The 12,082-nt window shown below is 41.6% G+C and overlaps 1 protein-coding gene across 13 annotated transcripts in view; it reads right to left on the reverse strand.

Annotated features, from left to right (window-relative positions):
* PLEKHA5 (pleckstrin homology domain containing A5) overlaps positions 1-12,082 on the reverse strand; it is a 256,829-nt gene that overhangs the window by 162,764 nt on the left and 81,983 nt on the right. The window lies entirely within an intron of this gene.

The following is a 12,082-nucleotide window of genomic DNA, read 5'->3' on the forward strand; positions in this document are numbered from 1 at the left end:
GCCAATCCTGGAAAATGGCATAGTGGGGGCAGTTCTCAAAACAAAGATATTTTAAGAAAGCAGCCCATAATTGCCTGGCATTTGAAGGCACTAGGCTTTTAGTATTCTCTTCCTATTTCTCCCACCCCCTCGTCGTTTTTCTAGAGCTCTTTAATGCACCTTCTATACCTCAATTTCCCTACCTGACATTTCTGTTTACTCACCAACATGATTGCCCCCAAGGAAATAAACATGGTAATTTTATGCTTTTTCTTCAAATCTTCAAAAAATATGATTTATCTTGGGCAGAGTATGAGATTTTAGTTTTTAGGAGAATACCCTGACGACTTGTTTGCCAAGTTTATTTATTATAAACATAATCAAAATCACGTTTATTATGAAATAATGATGCATAGATTTTAAATGTTGCTTGATATTATGAATATAAAAAAATTGCAAAAATTTTTTTCTCCTTTAACTTCATGGTAAAACATGAATATGTTGGGTAACAAATAATCACAAAACATTTTAAGATTATCTGCCCAGCAATCACCGTAATATGAGCTCAAGGGAAGTAAGAACAGCCCCAAATGGCACAATTACTGTACTCACAACACTTCTATAGCTAATTCAATAACTAAAAACAAATTCCAAATATGAATCCTGAATAACTGCAACATATTTTACAGTGTTAGCAAATTCATACCATTTTTAGAGTATTTTTTAAATGATCAATTACATTACAAAGCCAATTTATTTTTGAACCACCTATGTAAAAACATGGACAACAGAGCCTCTCGTTCTCTTTAAAGAATTCTTGCTCTTGTGCTATTACTTTATTAGATACAGTTTTAAAATTCTTGCTTTTAGGCTGAATTCTTACCACTGCTTTATTACATATAGTTTTAAAATGTGAAAGTAAAAAAATGATTAATTTAATTAAAATACAAGAGCAAAACTGTTAAACTGTCCACCCAGACAAATCCTGAATTCCCTCAGCACACAATTCTGCTAGCGTTATTCAGCACCAGTGAGCAAATGAAATCTGTGGAGAACACGGAGGAATACCATCATAGCAATTCACAAACTTGTCACCTCAGAAATATACTGAAAATATTTCAAAAGAGTGAGATATGGAAAGCAGAAACAATTTTTTCCCAACCTGAGCTAAGTTATTTTGCTACATAAAGCTACAGCTTAGTACAAAAAAATGCTGAAGATACAAGTAAAGACAGAGCCTTGCTAGGAATTACAGAATAGAATAAAACAGCTAGTTAACTCACCAAACAGCCTTTTGCTAACAACTTCCATGCTTCTCTTTGTCTCAGGCCTCTGGTTTCCAGAGACAGATTATATGCTCTCTGACAGAATGATGACAAAAGGGCACACGGTGATCTCTTTTCTGCTCCTGCCACCAGAAGAAAACTGAACCACACTGCAGCCTCCAAGAATAAGTACTTCCTACGAGCATGCTCAGTATCTAATTTAAATGACTTGGTATTTCATGTCGGCATGTGATGGCCTACTTCCAAACAAACTCCAAGAGCCGCAAATTCAATCGAAGATCATTAACTGCAATAAACTGAACAGAACCACCAAATGAATATTGATTTGTCTTTAACTTCATGATTTTTGTGGTTCATTTAACTTGATGTGACTGGAAATGATTATTTCTATTATTCAAACAAGTCCTTAGGTTTCAATTATCCCATTAGCTATGTCCACATGAGCATCCAAAATGCTGGAATGAACTGGAAGCTTCCAGATATCCAGGATGTGATCCCCAAAATTAAATGTGACCACTGATGAATTAAGAAAACTATGAGCCTTTCATGTCACTTTCTAACCTCTCATTCTGTCCTCTTGTCTATTCCCTAAATAAAATCATCTATAAGCTTATCTAGCACTATTTTCATTTCTGCTTTGGAAATGTTAGTAAATATTAGTAAGTTGGAATGGTCAGCATCTTTACTAAAAATGTCTGCTGTATTCATACTACAGCAGATAAGATTTTTCTCACCTACAGATTATACATTACATAACAGATTACATGCTTATATAAAACAGGCCTCACCCAAATGTTGATAGAACTTTAAATAGGACTTAAAAATTTTTTCCCCACATTTTCAAGAACAATTTTTACCAAAATGCCACACAACCATACACACAGAAATCACCCAAATAGTTCGCATATGTATGTTTATGTCATCAAATATTTAACTCATTTGCCCGGTTTGCTGAGTAAGTTGCTGCAAAGACCATGCAGTTCTACATGATGGAAATAAGGTCAAGAAGCTTATCCTCTGCTCACTGTGACCACTTCAGTCTCCTAGACACAGAAACCTAGCAAGTGAATACAGCCCAATCAAACCAACCAGATGATTCTTGAATGCCCACTTCCCGTTTTCATCCTGGGCAGACAAGCAAAACTAGGAAGTGCCTATGTACTTGACATACAACCACCCTGGGAAAGCAAACCACTGACAGAGTGGGGCTGACCTGTCTTGCAACGGGCCCGAGGTAAGGTATGATTTCCCTTCCTTCACAGTCCTTTTTGGCTACTTCTACTGCTTCCTGATTGTAAACTACCTGTCTACCTCCCCAACACACAAAGGTCTCATTTTGTGAACAGCAGCCTTGCCTCCCTCCAACCCCCACCCCCAGATTACCGTGGAATGCCTGGGAAAGTGCAAAGGCACAGGAAACAGACAGACTCCATGGCAGTAACTGAGGTAAGGTCCCTCACACATAGCGGGACAAGATTTTTAAAGGTCCAGAGAGGTTTTATAAAATAGAATGTTAAAGTTAAAAAAAAAAAAGATCACAGGGAATTGTTTATGGAACCACATGTAATTCCAATGTTGTTGTGGTATAGTTGCTCAGTTGTGTCTGACTCTCTATGACCCCATGGGCTACAGCCCACCAGGCTCTTCCGTCCACGGGATTTCCCAGGCAAGAATACTGGAGTGGGTTGCCACTGCCTTCTCCAGGGGACTTCCCGGACCAAGTATTGAACCCGAATCTCCTGCACTGGCAGGTGGATTCTCTACTAATGAGCCAACAGGGAAACTCCTGTAATTCCAATACCTTTCTAGAAAATAAAGGTGTTAAGTTCCAAGAAAACTACCAACACACCAGTTTCTTTGCCATTCTACCAAAGCAACTCAATCTTACTGTCAAGGAAAATTCAGTAGGTACAACTGCAAGGTCTGTGGGTCTACATAAACATTCTATCTTTAATGAAAAAGTACAGGAAGTAAAGGAACACAGAACAAAAGCAAATTATCAAGAAGTGTCAATATGCCTACGTTTCGTGTACTGTTACGTCTATTAAGTTTCATGCATTGTACACGTCAGGGTGAGGACTTTGTAGAAAGAGGAAGTTACCTAAAATACTCAAGGAAAGCTCTCTGTGATTGCTGAATGAGAAAACGTTCTTCACTGAAAACTAGCAAACAAACAAAAATCAATATATGAGACATGGTACAAGGCAACACAGAGTGGAGATAAAAAACGAAGACTGTCTCTCTCTTCAGCAGAGACTAGAGACGATGAGGCAAGAGAACCAATAACTAAGATCAGATCACCATGGCGGAAGAGAAGTGCCTTCATGTTCTGGCGTGTTTGGAGGGAAGATAGAAAGAACTCTGAGAAGGGAAATTTAGAAAAGGTTTTGCAAGGGGGTGAACTTCTTAGATAAATACTAAGGATCTGAATCAGAAAGGGGAGGGAAGGAAGAGGGAACAGCCAGTTCAGGGATGGGGAAGGCCAGCAGCGTGTGTGTGCTTAGTTGCTTCAGTTGTGTCTGACTCTTTGCGACCCTAAGGACTATAGCTTGCCAGGCTCCTCTGTCCATGGGATTCTCCAGGCAAGAATACTGGAATGGGTTGCCATTCACTTCTCCAGGGCATTCCCAACCCAGGGATTGAACCCATGTCTGTTACGTCTACCCGCATTGGCAGGTGGGTTTCTTACCCTGGGAACCGGTATGGGGATCAGAAAGGATCAACAGTGGATGAGAGAAGAGAAAAAGAAGTTAATTATTCTGGGACGGTATTAATACTTGGCAACAGATGGCAAGGAGCATTCTATACAGTCCATGGAATTCTCCAGGTCAGAATACAGGAGTGGGTAGCCTTTCTCTTCTCCAGGGGATCTTTCCAATCCAGGGATTGAACCCAGGTCTCCAGCATTGCAGGCAGATTCTTTACCAGCTGAACCACAAAGGAAGCCAAAGAATACTAGAGAGTAGCCTAAACCTTGTCCAGTGAATCTTCCCGACCCAGGAATCAAACCCGGGTCTCCTGCATTGCAGGCGGATTCTTTACCAACGGAGCTATCAGGGAAGCCCAAAGGAGCATTCGACACCCTGCATAATGGAAGCACTGGGGTCATGTAATGTGTTAAAAAGCAGACTGAAGCAGTCAACTTTGGAAAGACAGGCATATACAAAAAAAGGGGGAAGGGGGGTGAAATCGGCATTTTTTCCCAGCACATATATATCCCTTTTCAAATGTACTTTTTGAATTCTGCCATATCACTGAATAGCTCTTCAACCTGAATTTCCTTGCTCCTGCACATTCAACCTCAGCATTCTGATTTAAATCTGAGGTCCTCTTGTAATTACCTGTATCCTTTGATTTTCACTTAGCAGTCCTGTATTTTTTTCTTCCTTTAAATCTTTCTGTCTCATCACTCATTCTTTAGTTGACTTGCTTATTACCTTTTCTCTACCTACAAAACGTGATAAAAAGTTTCCCAAATGCTACTCTAAAAAGAATGGATGAATCTGTAAAAGTTCAACAAAAGATAGAACCTATTTCCATGACAAGTGAGGAGTAATCTCTGAAGACTGTACACAGTCAGAGTGTATTTCACTGCATGTACACATGTGGGGTTGGATGGACCTTGCTGTGTAATAAACACACCGGGCATTCATTCCTAACCACAGGGAGGGAAGGACAGGAGGGACAACAGAAATCAACACACGAGCACTTTATTGCGATTTGTCTCTTTTTTCTTTTTTAAACCAGAGGGTCACATCAGAATCATTTCAGTAGCTAAAAACACACTCAAGCACATGCATCCAGGGTCCAGAAATGTTTCACTATGAACATATTCAGTGCTGGGGGCAGGGCAGACATGAAGATGCTCCCTACATGGTTTTGAGGTTCCCCTGGTTAAGAGCCACTGTTTTAAGTACCCAGGAGTTTACAGGGTGGTAAATGTTAGTCACCCAGTCATGTCCAACTCTTTGTGACCCTATGGACTGTAGTCTGCCAGGCTCCTCTGTCCATGGGTTCTCCAGGCAAGAATACTGGAGTGGGTAACCTTTCCCTTCTCCAGGGGATCTTCCCAACCTAGGGATCAAACCCAGGTCTCCTGCATTGCAGACAGATTCTTTACCATCTGAGCCACCAGGGAAGCCCTGAACACATAAAAAATTGAAAGACAATGATAGAGACAGGGAAGGGAGTATGTTAAGGATACAATAATTTTGCATGATTTACAAATCAGTTAATATCTGAGCAAGATTGGCAGGAAGAAAATGAAGATGTTCTGGTACAAAAGGGCAGCTGGATGCTTCAGAGGATCCTTTAAAGCAAACAAAGGAACAATGCAGGCAAGGCAGAAAGCTGGAGCAGATGCATACAGTGTGGGGAAAGGCAGTTCCCTCAAGTGCACAGCACAGGGGCAGCAAAGCAGAAAGTAGCCAGCTAGGCACATGGACAGTTTATAAAAGACTTTATGAGTAATCCGCTTCCCTGGTGGCTCACGGTAAAGAATCTGTCCGCAGAGCAGGAGACCCAGTTCCGATCCCTGGGTTGGGAAGATCCCCTGGAGAAGGGCATGGCAATCCACTCCAGTATTCTCACCTAGAGAATCCCATGAACAGAGAAGCCTGGCTGGCTACAGCCCATGGAGTCGCAAAGAGTCAGACATGAATGAGCTGGTCATTGATATGAGAATTAGAGATTCCAAAGGAGTACAATAAGGGAAGGAATGGAGAGAAAATATTAAATTTGAGAAAATTTAAAGACAGAATCTAAAGGATAGGGTGTATGAATGGATGGAGGGGGTCAAACAGATGGAAAACTAGAGCACAACTACAAGGATTCTGGGGGAAAGTGGGTGTGGTGCGGTAACTGACTAAGCCAGAGAAGAAAGATGCAAAAGACAGGTGGAACGGTTGCCTCTCAGGGGAGGGTGAGTCCAGCAGGAGAGAGGACAGGAAGGAGAGTTAGTTCAGTGTGAAATAGGTGGAAATGAGTGTCCTGACAGCTACCTGGTGATATCTACTATTGGCTGATAGAAATACACGTCTGGGGATCAAAACAGAGATCAAGGTAAAAGACACACATCTACAGAAGAAGAAGGGAAACTGGATAAAGAACCTGAGAAGGGAGATCAGAATGGGAGAACCACTCATGGAGGAAATAATGAGGAGGGGTAATAAGGGGGAATGGGCTTCCCCAGAGGCTCAGACAAACAAGAATTTGCCTGCAATACAGGAGATCTGGGTTCGATCCCTGGGTCAGGAAGATACCCCGAAGAAGGAAATGGCAACCCACCCCAGTATTCTTGCCTGAAGAATACCATGGACAGAGGAGCCTGGTGGGCTACATCCATGGGATCGCAGAGAGTCAGACACGACTGAGCGACTAACACCTTCACTTTTTTTCAGTATGGAGGGATCCAAGGAAGGGAACTTCAAGGAAGTGGCCAGACTGTCAAGGACAGAAGGGTCTGTAGAGTAACGACTAGAAAAGGTCAACAGATTTATCATAGAACATCACCACAAACCCCATGAACACTGTTTTAATAGTACTGTAGGGTTGAAAGTCAGCTTAGGAAAGGCTCAGGTGGGCCTAAGTCCTAAAAAGACTTACTAACAAGTTTTTATTGAGGGCTTACTTTTTACCAGACAGGGCACTACAAACTTTACATGGGTTGTATCATTTGCCCTTGCAATAACTTTACTCTAAAATCTCAAATAGAGATGAGAAAATGAAGGCAAAGAGGTTTGTTAATTGTCTTTCCCAGGCCCACACAGCTGGAAAGTGGTACAGCTGTGCTATGATTCCTTAGTTGGTTGTGTCCACCAGAACTTTGTTATACTAACTCAACTGTTAGGATGCTTTAAAAAAAAAATTTTTTTAAGGCAACAAATGACACTTACAGGATGTTAAAAACATAGTTTCATGTAACATTGACAACATCCCAATGCAACAGATCTGATTATAATTCTACCTGTTCTATAGATCTGGAGACTGAGGCTCAAAAGACTTACCCAATGTCACAGATAATCAGTACTAGAGTTTGGATTCAGATTTTGGACCCCAAAACCCACAGTCTGAATGAGTTCTAAAGAGCAGTAAGCTTAAGAAGGAGGTAGAATTATTTAAAAAAAGAATTTTCAATAGCTGAAGCAATGTGGAAAGACCTGGTGAAAGAAAGGAGAGTAACTGTGAAGATAAGAACTGATAGCAAAGGGAGAAGCAAGGACCATGAGGCAAGGAAGACTAAATCAGGTTCTGCTCAGTTTTACTGAGGTTAAACTTACATTCATAAAAGTCATATTGGGTAAGTGTACAATTCAATGACTTTTTAAGTTTATAAGCCACGCAACTATTACCACATCCACTTTTTTTTATTTTACAAAAAAAATTATTTATTTATTTGGCCACACTACAAAGCGTGTGGGGTCTTACTTCCCCAACCAGGGATTGAACTCTTGGCCTTGCGGTGGGAGCACACAGTTTTAACCACTGGGTTGCCAATAAAGTTCCTGCATCCACTTTTAGAATATTTCCATCACCTCTAAAAATTTCCTCATGCCTCATTTGCAGTGAGGCCCCACCTCCATCCCTAGCCCCGAGCAACAGGCTCTTGAAGACAATAAGCCACAAGTTAGAAACAGCCATGGGCACCAGTCACCACTTCCTTCTTTGGGACAAACTGATAACAAAACAGGAACAGTCTATACATCATGTTGGTAAAAGATTCCTATTTATATTTTAATGCATTTCTATTCAGAGATCATCAGAGGGTATTAAAGGAAAAAAAAGCAGAAGCACTGTGATTTTTTAAAATATGCAATCTTAGTAACTAATACAATCAGGATTTTTTTCCAAATATATAGCAAGAAAGTGAGACCAGGCAATGTACAATGAGGGAAAAAAAAGTAACAGAATCTCTACCAAATCTGGGCCATTTATCTCCAAAAGCCTTTGGTAAAGGAATACCTTCTGCACAATCATTTGTTACTGTCTGACAAAAGAATTGTAAATTTTAAAGCATGTTTTCATAAAATAGTCCCAGTGACTTTTACTGCAGTGATAAACCCTTAGCATCTACTTAGCATGTGGAAAGACAATGAATAGACCTAATTATACATTATTTTGGCATTCAACCTGTCTCCTGCTATAGACAGTGCTAAAGACTATAAGGAAGTCTCTTGTGCTTCACTAGAAAAACAAAAGCAAGTGCAAATTTTGCTTCTAAATAAAGATATGAGAAAAACATTTTTTAAAATATTGTATTGTGTAAAAAAAAAGAGAGAAAATGAGGGTGGGGCAGAACTGTTTCCTGCTTTCTACTAAGAGACAGAAGAGTAAGTATTTTTTAGTAACTCTTGCCCAAAATCAGAATAGTCTATTTCTTTCCATACTGCCTCATAGTCAATTATTATCTTAAGCATCACAGAAACGTATAACTTCAAAATAAACCAATTTGTTCCCTTTGTTCATTCATTCCTTCTACAAATATTTATTTATTTATTTAGGCTGCACTGGGTCTTCTTTGCAATGCGTGGGTTCTCTAGTTGTGATGCACAGGCTTAGTTGCTTTGTTGCATGTAGGACATGCAACAGTTCCCTGACCAGGGATGGAACCCATGTCTCCTGCATTGGAAGATGGATTCTTAACCACAGGACCATAAGGGAAATCCCCAAATGTTTATTTTTAATTATTTTTTTATTTGATAAATTTGACTTATTTGTAAATTTACAGTGCACGGCATGTTACTTTGATACATGCATATATTGTACCATGATTGCCACTGAAGCAATACTTATCAACTCACACCGTTACAATGCAATATTATTGTCTATATTCATTATACTCACAAATATTTATGGAGCATCAACTCTGTGCCGGACACTGTGCTACATAGCAGGGATACAGCAGTAAACAGGCCTGTGCTCTCAGAGAGCTTACATTCTCATGGGAAAGAAACTCAATGTGTAAAGAATGTACCATATTCCCTCAGGATCCACAGAGAACTGGTTCCTGAATTCCCCATGGACACCAAAATCTGTGGATGTTCAAGTACCTTATATAAAATTGTGCTTTAAATCATCTCTAGATTATTTATAATGCTTAATATAATGTTATGGTTGTTCAGCCACTAAGTAGTGTCTGACTCTTTGCAACCCCATGGACTGTAGCATGCCAGGCTTCCCTGTCCTTCACTATCCCCTAGAGTTTTCTCAAACTCGTATCCACTGAGTCAGTGATGCCATCCAACCATCTCATCCTCTGTCGCCCCCTTCTCCTGCCTTCAATTATTCCCAGCATCAGTGTCCTTTCCAATGAGTCAGCTCTTTGCATCAGGAGGCCAAAGTGTTGGCGATTCAACCTCAGAAACAGTCCTTCCAATGAATATTCAGGGTTGATTTCCTTTAGGATTGACTGGTTTGATCTCCTTGTAAATGCTATGTAAATAGCTGCTGGTGCAAGACAAATTAAAGTGTTGTGTGTTTTGGAACTTTCTGGTATTTTTTCCCTGAATATTTTCGATCCATGGTTGGTTGAATCTGAGGATGCCGAACTGTGGATATGGAGGGCTGATTACAAGAGAGTGGGAGAGGGTTATGCCATGAACTAAGATAAGTGACTGAGTGAAGGATGGATGGTCAAGCAAAGTCTCGAGGAGGTGACATTTAAGCACTGGCTTAAATAACGGCAGAAAAGAGGGGAAAGAAATCCAGATAGAGTGGACAGTGTGAATGTTCCAAGGCCCAGCATAGCTAAAGAGAATAAAGAAGGCCCCAGTGACTCGAGTGTGATGAGTGAGGGGAAAAGCTGAGACATGAGGCGTGAGCTGTCGCAGGTCCACTGGTGTTGGATTTATGAGCCAGAGAAGGGACTCTGGATTTTATTCTATGTGCTATGGAAAGTCACTCCAAGCCTGTGATGTGAGGTGATCTGTGTACATTTTAAGAAGACACCTTTGGCTACAGCATGGAAAATGGATGGTAAAGGGTCAAGAGGAGAAGTGGGAACAGCTGAGAGGTCACTGGAATTACTGGGGTAAGAGGTGATGGCCAGATAGCTGGGAGGTACAGCGGGGGCTGGGGGGGAATACTGGGGTGCTTGGGATGGAGAAGTGTCAACAGAGCTTACCGACAGAGTGGAGGCTGGGGGTCGGGGGGAAGTGAAGGAAAGACAGAAATTAAGGGGAGTGTAGCACTGTCTTTGTCTGGTTGTGTCCATTAGGTGATATGTGGTGGGGTCAGTGGATGGAGAAGTGAGCAGAGGTCTGGCTGGAGATGAGGGTTTATGAGTGACTGGCACTTGGTGTGCAGAGGGCCCTGGAAGTGAACAAGTGACACAGGACAGACACTGTGCCTTCGTGAACCCACAACGCCTACTACAGATGCCTGGGATACTGGCAAAAAGGTCAGACCCTTACCCTTGTGGAGCTTATACTCTTAGAGGAGGCAAATACAACCTAAAGGATAAGTACACTCTGTGGTATGACAGGGCCTTTCCAGGTGCCTCAGTGGTAAAGAATCTGCCTGCCAAGCAGGAGAACTGGGTTAGATCCCTGCATCAGGAAGATTCCCTGGAGGAGGCATGGCAACCCACTCCAGTATTCTTGCCTGGAGAATCCCACGGACAGAGGAGCCTGGTGGGCTACAGTCCATGGGGTTGCAAAGAGGCACAACTGAAGCAATTTAGCAGACATACGTGGTATGACAGAAGGGGTAAGTGCTACCAAAAAAGAAAAAGTAGAGGAATTGGGAGTGTGGCTAGGATGATGGAGCTAAATGGGGGTCAAGGTGAGCCTCATTTAAAAGATGAGGTGTGCATGAAGGGCCAGGCAGATGGAGAGGGCAGCACTAAGGCCCCTAAGACTTAAAATAAGGATCACTGGCATATCTGCAGGATGGCAGGTCGACCAGGGTGACTGCAGCAGAAGAAAAGGAGCCAGCAAGGAGCGTCCAGAAAGGCAGCCTGAAACCCAGAAGCATGTGATCTCACAGAAGCCAAGGGGGGAAAGGGTGTCACTGAATGCTGCCGAGAGGATGAGTAAAATGAGAAAGAAGAGATTCTTAACGCTGGAAGTGCAGTGCGGAGCCAGCAGAGAAGGGAGCTGTCTCTATGGAAGGGCAGGGCAGGAGGTCTAGGTGGCAGGGGGCATATTCACTTCTAATAGTAATAAGACAGGTCCTCAGGACTTAACCAAGGATTTAAACATTTTAATAATGTTAACGTCATCAATCAATTTTGGACTCCAAAAAGCCCACTTTGCTTATTTTCTCATTCTATTATAAACCACTCAAAAATCACTGTTCTATTTCTCAAAAAATAAAAATGAAACAAAACAAACAAACAGAGAAAAAAGAGCTAAAAATTCATAAGCCAGAGAAGCAGCTTCAGTAGCAACATAGTACCAACGGGCTAAGAATCATCCCAGGTATTATGGATCCATCACTGATCTTTCATTCGTACAGGAATACTTGCAGATAGGTTTTACTATCCACATCCTGTAGAAAGAAAAAAAAATGAAACACACAGAGATTGCCCACAGTTTAACTGTTAGGAAACTGAGGGAAGGTGTTAGAAGGAATCTATGTTTTCTCTCCCCTGCCTGCCTAGTGTCCCTCTTCTATTGGAAAAAATCAAAGTGTTAGTCGCTTAGTCGTGTCCAACTGTTTGCAACCCCATGGACTGCAGCCCACCGGGCTCCTCTATCCATGGGATTCTCCAGGCAAGAATACTGGAGTGGGCTGCCATTCCCTTCTATTTATATGTACCTAAAACAACAGGCAAACAGGGTAGGTTTTCTTCCTGCTTTGTAAGACCCTCTTGCTAG

The sequence above is a fragment of the Giraffa tippelskirchi genome, chromosome 4 (assembly GCF_054371585.1).
Source record: "Giraffa tippelskirchi isolate mGirTip1 chromosome 4, T2T-mGirTip1v1.2.pri, whole genome shotgun sequence".
Lineage (NCBI taxonomy): Eukaryota > Metazoa > Chordata > Mammalia > Artiodactyla > Giraffidae > Giraffa > Giraffa tippelskirchi.